Source organism: Orcinus orca, chromosome 20 (genome assembly GCF_937001465.1).
Source record: "Orcinus orca chromosome 20, mOrcOrc1.1, whole genome shotgun sequence".
Classification (NCBI taxonomy): Eukaryota; Metazoa; Chordata; class Mammalia; order Artiodactyla; family Delphinidae; genus Orcinus; species Orcinus orca.
Genome location: NC_064578.1, coordinates 50,945,114 through 50,957,771, shown reverse-complemented (window position 1 = coordinate 50,957,771; position 12,658 = coordinate 50,945,114). Strand labels below are relative to the sequence as shown.

Below are 12,658 nucleotides of genomic sequence, written 5' to 3'. Positions count from 1 at the left end.
CATACTCATCCTGGGCTCTCTATTTGTTTCCATTAGTAAAATGTCAATTTCTAGTTATTCCCTAATCTCGGAGATAAAACATATTCAGCTGGACAGGTAATCAATAGATGGATTGATGCTGGGCAGAAGGTGATGGACAGTCCAGGCAGCAAGGTGCCTCAGAAGGGTACAAGGTCCCCAAAGCAGAGACCATGATGTCCCTTTGCTTGACAATACGTTCTCAAGTAACTTGACTTATAGATCACGTTATCAACTTTTAATGAAACTATCCTCACAAAAAGAGACAGAGGGCATAAGAAAGGACTCACAAAGAAACCCAAAGATTAAAAATCATAATCTACGGACACAAAAGGTCACATATCGTATGATTCCATTTCTAAGAAATGTCCAGAAAAGGTAAATCTATAGAGACAGAAAGCAAATTAGGGGTTGCCAGGGGCTGGGGGAGGAGAAACGAAGAGAAACTGCTTAATGGGTACAGGGTTTCCTTTTGGGCAACGAAATTATCCTAGATAGGTGGGTTGGCAGGAAACTAGATAGAGGTGATGGTTGCATAACGTTATTAGCGTACTAAAAGCCACTGAACTGTGCACTTTAAAATGGTTAACTTTTTAAAATTGAAGTATAGTTGATTTACAATGTTGTGTTAGTTTCAGGTGTACAGCAAAGTGATTCAGATATATATATATATATATATATATATATATATATATAATTTTTCAGTTGCTTTTTCCCTTATAGGTTATTACAAAATATTGAGTATGGTTCCCTGTGCTACACAGTAGGTCCTTGTTGTTTATCTCTTTTATATATAGTAGTGTGTATCTGTTAATCCCAAACTCCTAATTTATCCCTTCCCCCTCAAAATGGTTAATTTTTATGCTATGTGAATGTTATTTCAAAAAAAGAAAACACAGTTAATGTAAGCAGAAAATAAAGACGATGGTCCCATTCCTATTGTAAGCTGTTCCTATTGTAAGCTCTTTTTAAGCCACATTAAAAAGTAAAATCAGGGACTTCCCTGGTGGCACAGTGGTTAAGAATCTGCCTGCCAATGCAGGGGACTCGGGTTCGAGCCCTGGTCTGGGAAGATCCCACATGCCACGGAGCAGCTAAACCTGTGTGCCACAGCTACTGAGCCTGCGATCTAGAGCCTGTGAGCCGCAACTACTGAGCCCACGTGCCACAACTACTGAAGCCCGTGTGCCTAGAGCCCATGCTCCGGAGCAAGAGAAGCCACTGCAATGAGAAGCCCGTGCACCGCAACGAAGAGTAGCCCCCGCTCGCCGCAACTAGAGAAAGCCCGCGCAGCAAAGAAGACCCAACGCAGTCAAAAATAAGTTAAAAAAAAAAAAAGTAAAATCAGTGATGTTTTCAGCAGAACTGGCAAAAAGTTGACTGAAACTTTAATTATCAAGAACATCATTCAAAATAGAGACTTTAGGTTTTATCATTAGTAATGACTATTGATAAATATAATGCTATTTAAAATGTTTGACTTTTTAAAATCTTCCTCACCTGTTTTTAATGTACATTTTTATGTATTTTTTTATGTGCCAAAATGGAGTCATGTACGTATACAGTTTATAAAAAACAGGTGACGGTTAAGGCCTGGACTTTGGAACCAGACCTCTGGGCTCAAATGCCGCTTAACTGACGTGTGACCTCAGGCGAGTCACTTCAGCCTCCCTTTCCCTACGGTTTCTTTCTCTATAAAATGGGATTAAAAGTAGCGCCCACCTCAGAGGGTTGTGAGGATTAAAACGAATGGATGCGTGTAAATAGATATGCGTCAGGCACACGCTTACCATTTTCACTGCCAGGAGTGAGGAATCAGAAGTATTGTGGCCTCCGCCAGGCGATCAAGGTCAGCGTCAGCCATCATAAGTCAAGTGGATAGTATGATGTGATAAGATGGGAAGGGCACTTTATCTCTGTGGTCTTCCTGCCAAACCCCTAACCCCTTGTCTAATCACGAGAAAGACATCAGACAAATCCCGAGAGAGGCACATTCTCCAAAATCCCTGGCCAGTAGTCCCCCAAAATGTCGAGGCCATCAAAAGTAAGGAAAGTCTGAGAAACTGTCACAGCCAAGAGAGGTCTAAGGAGACATGACGACGCAACGTATAACGCGGTGTGCTAGGTGGAGTCCTGGAACAGAAAAAGGACATTAGGGGGAAACTAAGGAAATCTGAATCAATTCTGGAGTTGGGTTCATACTGATGTTGGTTTTTGGCTGTGACAAACATCAACCAGGTTCTGTCCCCTCTGTCCCCCTGATTCTGCCCTGGTTCTCCTACAATCTCATCCCCACATGGTGACCAAAGGGATCATGTTAGAATGCAAGTCCGCTCACGTCCCTCCTCTGCTCGGAGCTCTCCCATGGCTCCTGCCTCACTCAGAATCAAAGTCCAAGTTCTTACTGTGACCATCTGCCCCCATCCCACCTCTGTCCTCACCTCTCACCCTCTCTCCCTCCTTCACTCCCCTCCACCCACACCAGCCTGCTCCATATTCCTCCGATGCCCCAGGCACACACCTGCCTCAGGACCTTTGCACCAGATCGGTGAGGCTCAACCTGATTCTGCTGGCAGTCACGATCCCCACCCCCTCACCCAGCACTTCCACCTCCCTCTCCTGCTTTGCTTTACTTCAAAGCTCTGATTACTATCTCACGCGTGACTCTGATTTATCTTATCTATTGCCTGACTCTGCGAGGAGGAGCGGGTGAGCCCAGGTTTCGGTCTGTTGTGTTCCCTCTGTGTAAACATGGACTGAATGACAGAGGGGCACCATTCTCAGTGGTCACAGCTGATTCTGAACAGAGTAGGTGTGTGACCAGGTTTGGGGGAGGGCGTGGTGGGCAGGGGGGACACATCACAGGCTGACCAGGGACCCACAGGGCAGGGCTCACAATGGGGGACCGGCCACTGGGATGAGAGCAAGGCCCAGGGGCCCAGAGGGAACCTGTCAGGGGCAGATGGGAGAGGAGGTGAAAGGTCACAGGTGGGGGAGGGGTGAAATTGGGCCTCACCACAGAAAGCTGCTCAGAGAAGGGAGAACTGAGCAGAGGTGCTGATGGGGCCGATGCCATAGAGAACGTCTCAGAGACAGTCAGACACGGAGAGAGAGAGGAGGTGGGCGCATCTTCCCAGGACAGTGGGGGGATGCTCCACAGGACTTACCACCGGCCCCACCCTGCACACCAACCCAGGAGGCAAATTAATCCAATCAGTCTACACCAGCGGCTCCTGCCGCAAATGCCAGGAGCCACCCCAATATGGAAGACAATAAAAACTCCAAGCAAGTGTGCAGAATGTGTACAGACACCACCCCGATGAACCCTGTCAAGCTGGTTAGGAACCCTCCACAGGGGCAGGACCCCCCAGACAACGCCCGCATCCCCACTGACATTGTGGACGGCTCGTTCACAGGCGCTGTGGAAGACAACATCTCTCAAGTCCACAGAGCAAGAGTTAAATAACCAACACCAGCAGCAGGGACTGCCATGATGGCTTTCAACCCTCACTCAGAAAGGAGGGTTCTAGAACATGCGATGAGGGGCACACCTCCGTCAAGAAGGGAGGGGAGCCTACAGATAATTTCTACCTGGCATCACACAGAGCCTGGGGCTACTCTAATTCCACCCTTATGAATAATGGGGCAGATGTAGAACATTCTAGAACGTTCACAGCACCCTTGAACTGGAAACAACCCAGATGCCCATCAACGGAAGAATGCATGAATATGCTGCGGTCCATCACACAATGGAACACTACACAGCAATGAAAAAGGAACAAACTACTGGTATATACAACATGGAATCATCTCACAAACATCATGTTGAGTGAAAGAAAACACCACTGTATGGTTTCATGTGTAAAGTACACACCCACTTTTAACTATGGAGTTAGAATCAGGATGGTGGTTCCCTGGGGGCTGGAGGGGTGGGGGGCATGTGGAGGGGCCAGAAAGGGTTGGGGCATCTTTTGGGAGGGGGTCATGTTCTGGGGGTTTTTTGTGTGTTTTGTTTTTAAATCTGGGAGCCAGTTACATGGGTGTGTCCAATGTGCAAAAAATTCATCCAACTGGACATTTATGATGTGTGCTCTTTTCTCCATGTTGTAATTCAATAGAAAGTTCCCCCAAAGGGGGAGAAGACAGAAGAATACAAAAGAATAACTGTCTCCCGCATCTACTACTGGTAGAATGTAACATGGTGTGATCACGTGGGAAACAGTCTGGCAGCTCCTCGAAGGATTAAACAGAGTGACCCTATGACCCAGCAATTCCACTCCTGGCTACATTACCCAGGAAACATGAAAATACGTATGCACTGAAAAACATGTACACAAATGTTCACTGCAGCATTATTCATAATGGCCAAAAGGTAAAAGCAATCCAAATGCCCATTAACTGATGGATGGAGAAACAAAATGTGGTCCAGCCATACAATGGAATATTACTCAGCCACGAAAAGGAAGGAAGCACTGACACATGCTACAGCATGGATGAACAGAGAAACCATCATGCCAAGTGAAAGAAGCCCGTCACGAAAGGCCACAATGTTATGGGATTTCGTTTCTGTGAAATGTCCAGAATAGACAAATCCACAGAGACAGAAAGCAGATCAGTGGCTGCCAGGCCTGGGATGGATGGGAGTGGCAGGGGAGGGTGATGGCTCAGGGGCACAGTGTTTATTTTGGGGGTGATGAAAATGTTTTAAACTGAAATGGTGATGGTTACCCATCTCTGAAAATGGGTATGATATGTGAATTGAATGTGTGTGATATGTGAATTGAAGCTCAATAAAGCTGTTTAAAAAAGAAGTAACTGTGAGAGTGTTAGTTGATCATTGCTAGGTGGAAGACACGTTTTCTACTCTTCTGTATGAACACTCTATTTCAAAATTAAAAAGAAAAGAAAACTACAAAACATGTACTAACCACACCCAGGCACTTGATTATTCCCATTTTACAGAATGAAAATTGAGGCAACACCCCCCTGAGCATGCCCCAGGTCACAAAGTAGGTCTGCCTGGAAGCCGGGCTTTCGGTTGTTAAGTGGCTGGGTCCTCCCGATACCCTGCTTGTTCTAGGGGGCAGAAGCACAAGAGGCTGGTTTGGGAGTGTGGCTGGGACTGACCTTCTAGCCCTCTTCCCTGCTCATTTGCTTCAGCAAATGCCTCCTACTGCTCTGCTGAAATCATTCCTTCATTCAATTCAAAAATCAATAAATAGTTCCCGAACCCACATCATGCCTGAATTTCCTCAGCAGCCTCCGCAACAGTCTCCCCACCCCCACTCCCAGTTTAGGGATCTGGTTTGACCCTGAGTCACCTCCTGTCCCTCCTCTGCCCTGAATCCGAGCAGAGTTCTTGTCTCACTCGGAGTCAAAGCAAAGTCCTCACGGAGGCCCACCAGGCCACACAGGAACTGGCCCTGTTCCCACTGCCCTCATTCCCTGCCCTCCCTCCCTCCTTTTTCCACTCAGCTCCAGCGACATGGGCCTCCTCAACCTTCTTCTCCCTTGCCTGTCTGTCTGTCCAGGGCCACCTGGCAGGGGACTGTTCCCAGTTTCTTTTAGGGGGGAATGAAAATGTTCAAAAATTGATTGTGTTGATGGTTGTACAACTCTGTGAATATACGAAGAGCCACTGGTGAATTGGAGGGTATGCGAATTACATCCCATAAAGCCATTTAAAGAGAAGCACCAGAGGAGGCATCAGGTGGGAACAGGGATGCCAGGGCGCTTGCGGAAGAGACAGGGTGGTCTTGAGAGGTATCTGGATTGGGATGTAAGCTGGTGGGGGGAGTCACCACAGCGGCACATCAGCTGGGGCCTCAGTTAGCTACCCGCCACTTGGAAAGCCAGCAGGATCTCTGAAAAGACCCCAATGTGGTGACTTTGTCAACTTTACAGAACACACCTACTGCAAACAACAAGAATGGACTCACATGTTGCGAGAAAATGTTCACAACACATATATCAGACCAGGACATATATTCAGAATATATAAAGAAATACTACAACACAATAAGAAGACCAACAACCCAATTTAAAAACGAGCGAAAGGAGACCTACAAATGGCGCCTAAGCCAGTGAGATATTCGACATCTTTAGTCAGGAGGGAAATTTCAATTAAGACCATCATGAGACACCACTACATACCCATTTGAAAATTTATAAGACTGATAACAGCAAGTGGTGGTGAGGATGTGGAGCAACTGGAACTCTTATGCACGCATGGGGTAATGTTAAATGTTCCGGCCACTTTGTCAAATGGCTTGACAGTTTCTAATAAAGTTAAACATATCCTCATCCAACCCAGCCGTTCCATGCCTAGGTATTTACCCAAGAGAAAGGATGGCATATGTCACACAACGAGTAGTACCCGAATGTTCACAGCAGCTTCGTGTGTAATGGCCAAACACTGGCAACAGCCCAAAGGTGCACCCACAGCCGAAGGGATAAACAGATCGCAATGTATTATATCTGCACAATGGAATTACTGCACAGCAACAAGAGGAAACGAACCACTAAGATGCACAACATAGATGAACCTCAAAATCACTGTGCTGGGTGGCAGGACCCAGACACCAAAGAATACAGGCTGTGTGATTCTACTTACATCAAATGCTAGCAAATGTTCTGTGCCTTGACCGGGAAGGCGGTTACACAATAGTACTGATTTGTCAAAATGCATCCAATAAGTACCCTTAAAATGGATGTATCACTTGGGGGGAGGGATAAATTAGGAATTTGGGATTAACAGATACACACTACTATATACAAAATAGATATACAAGAAGGACCTACTGTATAGCACAGGGAACTACACTCAATCTCTTGTAATAATCTATAATGGAAAAGAATCTGAAAAAGAATATATATATGGGGCTTCCCTGGTGGCGCAGTGGTTAAGAATCCGCCTGCCAATGCAGGGGACACAGGTCGAGCCCTGGTCTGGGAAGATCCCACATGCCACGAAGCAACTAAGCCTGTGTGGCACAACTTCTGAGCCTGTGGTCTAGAGCCCGCAAGGCACAACTACTGAAGCCAGTGAGCCACAACTACTGAAGCCCATGCACCTAGAGCCTGTGCTCCGCAACAAGAGAAGTCACCACAATGAGAAGCCCACACGCAGCAACGAAGACCCAATGCAGCCAAAAATAAATAAATAAAAGAATATATATATGTATAATTGAATCACTTTGCTGTACACCTGAAACATGGTGAATCAACTACACTTCAATTAAAAAAATTAAATTAAAAACATTTTTAAACGGATGTATCACATTAAATATAAATTATACCTTAATGAAGTTCATTACAAAACAAAAACAAACTCTAACTCCAGACTGCCTGGTTCAAACTGTGACTCCACAAGTTACCAGCTGTGAATTGGGGCAAGTATCTTCACTTCCCTGCCTCAGGACCTTTGCACTTGCTGTTCTCTGTCAGGAACACCCTTCCTGCAGATAGCTACGGGGCTTCCACCTCACCTTCTTCAGGTCTTTGCTCAAATGTCACATTTTCAGCGAGGGCAGGTTAAAATGACCACTCGCACCACCAGCCCTCTCCACCCACTTTCCCTTTTTCTCCACTGCATTCAGTACCTTCTGATGAGTCCTATCATGGGTCTCCCCCACCAGCCAGTCAGTCCCCAGACAGCGGGGATTTTTGTCTTGTTCATGCTATATCCCCCCTCCTAGAATAGTGCCTGGCACATAATAGGCACTTAGTAAATAACTGCTGAATAAGTGAGCTAAGGGATACATGTTACTCCCATTTGGGGATGTGAATTGCAAAATGCTCAATAAGTATCTAGTAAAGAAAAGAAGGAGAAAGCACAAGGGAAGATGGAAAGAATCGGGCTTCACCACTAACCTCAAGGATCTGAAGCTCAGAGAGGCGAAGGCACTGGCCCCAAGTCACACAGCAAGTAAGGGGTGGAGCTTGGGTCCCCACTGGGCAGGCCGACACCACCAACCACCTACACTGCACACTGCATGAGCCCACACCACCATGAAGCCCAGATTTCATCCCCTGAATGACAGGCAGCAAGAAGGATTGGAGGTCTCTGTACACAAAGACTACTCAGTCAAGACACAGAAAGCAGGGGCAGAGAAAACAGGCAGGGAAGAGGCAAGGAGAGTGTTTGGGGGAAAATTAAAGACAAGGCAGTGAAAAACAGTGGTCCCATCCGCCAAGTGGAAACAGAGATGAGAATTTAGATGCACACCCCCACCCCATTTAAAGATGTTCAACATCATTAGCCATTAGAGAAATGCAAGTCAAAACCATAATGGGGGGCTTCCCTGGTGGCGTGGTGATTAAGAATCTGCCTGCCAATGCAGGGGACATGGGTTCGAGCCCTGGTCCGGGAAGATCCCACATGCCGCGGAGCTACTGAGCCTGTGCGCCACAACTACTGAGTTTGCGCTCTAGAGCCCACGTGCCACAACTACTGAAGCCCATGCGCCTAGAGCCCGTGCTCTGCAACAATAGAAGCCACGGCAATGAGAAGACTGCGCACCGCGACGAAGAGTAGCCCCTGCTCGCTGCAACTAGAGAAAGCCCATGCGCAGCGACAAAGACCCAATGCAGCCAAAAATAAATAAAAAATTTTTAAAAAAACAAAACATAATGGGATACCGCCTCACACCCAGTAGGATGGTTATGCTAAAAGAGAGAAATTGGAATCCTCATGCATTACTGGTGGGAAAGCAAACTGGTGCAGCCGCTGGGGGAAAAAGTCCGGCAGTACCTTGATAACTGAACACGGAGTTATCATTTAACCCAGGAATTCCACTCCTAGGTATAGACCCAAGAGAATTAACATACAACCACACAAAGACTTGTGCACAAATGCCCATACCAGCATATTCACAAGAGACAAAAAAGTGGCAACAACCCAAATGTCTATCAGTGGATAAATAAAATCTGGTATATTCATATAATAGAACATTAATCAGCCAGAAAGAAGAATGAAGCGCTGATCCATGCTACGACACGGACGAACCTTGAAAACATTATACTCAGTGAAAGATGCCAAGTACAAAAGACCACACACACACTGTATGATTCCATTCCTGTGAAATGTCCAGACAGGCAAATCTATAGAAACAGAAAGTAGACTAATGGTGATCACGGGCTTGTAATGGGGAAGGAGGGCTGGGGGAAATGAGGAGACTTCTCATGGAAATGGGATTTCTTTTGAGGGTGATGAAAATATTCCAGAATCAGAAAACGGTGATGGTTGTAGAACCTTGTAAATATACTAAAACCCACTGAACTGTGTACTTTCAAACAGTAAATTTTATGGTATGTGAATCGCATCTCCATAAAAAAAAGTCATTAAAAAAAGCACATCCCGGGGCTTCCCTGGTTGCGCAGTGGTTGAGAGTCCGCCTGCCGATGCAGGGGACGCGGGTTCGTGCCGGTCCGGGAAGATCCCACATGCCGCGGAGCGGCTGGGCCCGTGAGCCATGGCCGCTGAGCCTGCGCATCCGGAGCCTGTGCTCCGCAACGGGAGAGGCCACGGCAGTGAGAGGCCCGCGTACTGCCAAAAAAAAAAAAGCACATCCCTTGATGATACCAAATGACCATAATTTTTACTAGGTTTGACAATGTCATCGTGGCTATGTAAGAAAATGCCTAGTTTTGCTTTTTAAATACACACGAGTTTGTAGAATTAAAATGACAGGAGATCTGGGATTTGCTTTAAAATATTGATACTTCAACAGCAACAAAAAAGATATCGATACAAGCAAGTGTGGCCAGATCTCGATCTATGGAATCTGGGGATAAGTAAGGAGGGTTCATTATGCAGTTCTCTCTAATTTTGTATACAGTTGGAAATTTTCATTAATAAATTTTTTTTTTCTTCTGCACACCCTTTGTCCCAGCAATTCCACCTCTGGGCTTTTAACTTACACGGTACTCACATAACTCACATTCATGCAAATCAACAGGTGTACACACGGTACCTCACTGTGGTCTTGTCTGTGATAGCCTAGAACTAACCTAAGTTTCCAGCAGATGGGGACTGGTTCAGCAAGTTAGGGCCCTCCAATGGCATAAATACCATGCAGCTGAGAAAGACACAGAACTTGACAAGTTAGAACCTCCAGGATATATCATTAAAAGCTAGAGGCAAAGGGCAGAACAGTGTTAGAATAACTTGTCATTAGTGCCTTAAAAAATGGGGGGGGTGGGGCATGAAGAGAGAGAGAGGGAAGGAAGGAGGGAGGAGAAGAGAGAGAGGGAGAGATGCTTACACATGCACAAAATGTCTGTTTGAAAAGAGGGCCCCAAACTATAACCATTTACCTCTGGGAAGAGGATGTGGGTACAGATAGCTGGGAGCTGGGAGAGGGAGGGAGACTTTTCACTAGAAATCTCTGATATTATTCGAGTTTTCTACTTGGGTGCGTTGCTCCTATTTAAAAAAAAGAAAAATAAATTGTTTTAAGCCCCAAAGAAAAGCTGTTTCCTACATGTGGCCCTGTCCCCACACATCTCCCCTGGGGCTGGGTTAGAAGGATCTGGTTGTCCCCTCTGTTCCCTCCCAGGGGTGGGAGGCCAGGCAGGGCTGAGGCTTCCCTGCTGGGAGAGCAGAACCGCCCTGTGGGACTGCCCAGGGCTCCCTGGAAATGATTTCCAGACTCCTAAGCCCTCCGCTGAGGCTGGGGGAGGGGGAGATACAACACAGGAAGAACAGGAAGACGAGGAAGAGAAAGGAAAAGAGGAAGGGCGGGGAGGGAGAGAGGGAAGCCTGTGTACCTGTCAGCACACAAAGGAAGCACAGGCCTGGGCAGGGGGTGGCTGGAGATGCCATCTCCCACCTCAGCTGAAGAAATAGCCACCAAGTAGCTTTATTCACAGTTGACAAAAAGTGGAAACAACCCAAATGCCCACCAATTGACAAGTGGATAAACCAGATGCGGTACATTTGTACAGCAGAATATTATTCAGGCATAAAAAGGAATGAAGCGCTGATCCAGGCTACAACGTGGATGAACCTTGGAAACAATACGTGAAATGAAAGCAGCCGGACAGAAAAGACCACATCTTGCACGATTCCATTTGTACGAATGTTCAGAAAAGGTAAATCCCCAAAGATGAAGTAAATGAATGGTTGCCAGGGATTAGGGGAAAATATACAGGGTTTCCTTTTGGGTGATGAAATTGTTCTAGAACTAGATTGTGAGGACGGTTGCACAACTCTGTAAATGTACTAAAACCCACGGAATTGTACACTTAAAGGGGAGAAATTCATGGTATGCAAATATCTCAATGTTTAAAAAGAAAAAAAAAAAAAGGAATGAAGCACTGATCCATGCTCCAACGTGGATGAACCCTGAAAACACACTGCACGAAAGCCAGACCCAAAAGGCCACATAGTGTAGGGTTCTATTCATAGAAAATGTCCAGAACAGGCAAATTCACGAGACAGAAAGCAGGTTAGGGCTTGCCAGGGGCTGGATGGAAGGGGGAATGGGGAGCAACTGTTAAGGAGACGGGGTTTCCACTTGGGGGGATGAAAATGTTCTGGAACTAGGTTGTGGGGATGGCTGCACAACTCTGGGAATGTACCAGAAAACCACTGAACTGTATGCTTTAAATGGGGGAATTATGGTTATGTGAATTATATCTCAATAAAGCTGCTCAAAATTTTAAGCAAGGAAAAACCGGAAGGAAGGGAGGAAGGGAGGGAGGGAGGGAGGGAGAGAGGGAGGAAGGAACCGGTCACATGGCCCATCCCCCCCCACCCCCACCCGGACCATGACTCCCAACCTGCACTTACCAGGCTGCACATCCTCCCAGAACATGTTCCCTCAGCACGGCCCCCGCCCCCCAAACGCACGGGGCAGTGCCCGGACCCCCGCCTCGCTGAATTTCCTGGGTGCCCTCCATGACCCAGGGGGGACACCCCCAGCACGTCCCTGGGTCACTGCCCTCTGCACCCACTACTGGCCCTGGGATGGGGGCTGCACGTGTGAGAGGTGAGTGTGAAGCTTTAGCCTCTCATTCCATCCACCACACCCCACCCCCCAACCCCACCAAAGCCAAAAATGGGCAAGAAAACACACAAACCACAAAGGCATGTGAAATGTGCTGGGTTTGTAGAATTTTCTAAGTGTGTAAAGTGCTGATTTCGGAGGCAGAAATACCTTTATACTTCAAAACACAAAACCAAGCAAACACAGAAATCTTTAGACTTCAACAAAAAGTGAAAACACACACACACAGAGCAAATCAGGCCAGAGGGACCTGAGGGAACCCCCCTCTGCCCCGCCACGCTCTGCGGTGCCTTGGGAGGTTAAGTTGGTTAGGAGGTGAGATTTAGGACTGTTATTTCAGCAGGGGGGACAGAAAAACACACACAGTTCCTAAGCGATTCTTTTATGAAATAATAATCTATAGACATATGTGCTCACGTCAAGCAACCAAGCTATTGATTCCACAGAATTCCTGGGAACAGCTTTCCCAGCTCGGTTCTCCCCCTCTCACCCGACCCCCACCCAGACTCTCTCTTACAACACCCTGTGGACAATTCACCTTCCCAAAATGCTGATGAGAGGAAGCTGCTTTCCCACTGGGCAGGGAGAAAAAAACACAAAACCAAAACATTTGCATTCATTCACTCAAC

At 46.7% G+C, this 12,658-nt stretch overlaps 1 protein-coding gene across 9 annotated transcripts in view; it reads right to left on the bottom strand.

The window, feature by feature from the left end:
• Window positions 1–12,658, bottom strand: part of BICRA (BRD4 interacting chromatin remodeling complex associated protein) — an 83,298-nt gene that overhangs the window by 43,601 nt on the left and 27,039 nt on the right. Inside the window, exon 1 of one of the 9 annotated variants that reach the window (XM_033430610.2) lies at window positions 1,809–4,138. The exons of the other annotated variants lie outside the window; for them this stretch is intronic. The gene's annotated coding sequence lies outside the window, so the exon portion shown is untranslated. Of the gene's footprint in view, window positions 1–1,808; window positions 4,139–12,658 lie in introns of those variants that run through there. 9 annotated transcript variants of the gene reach the window in all.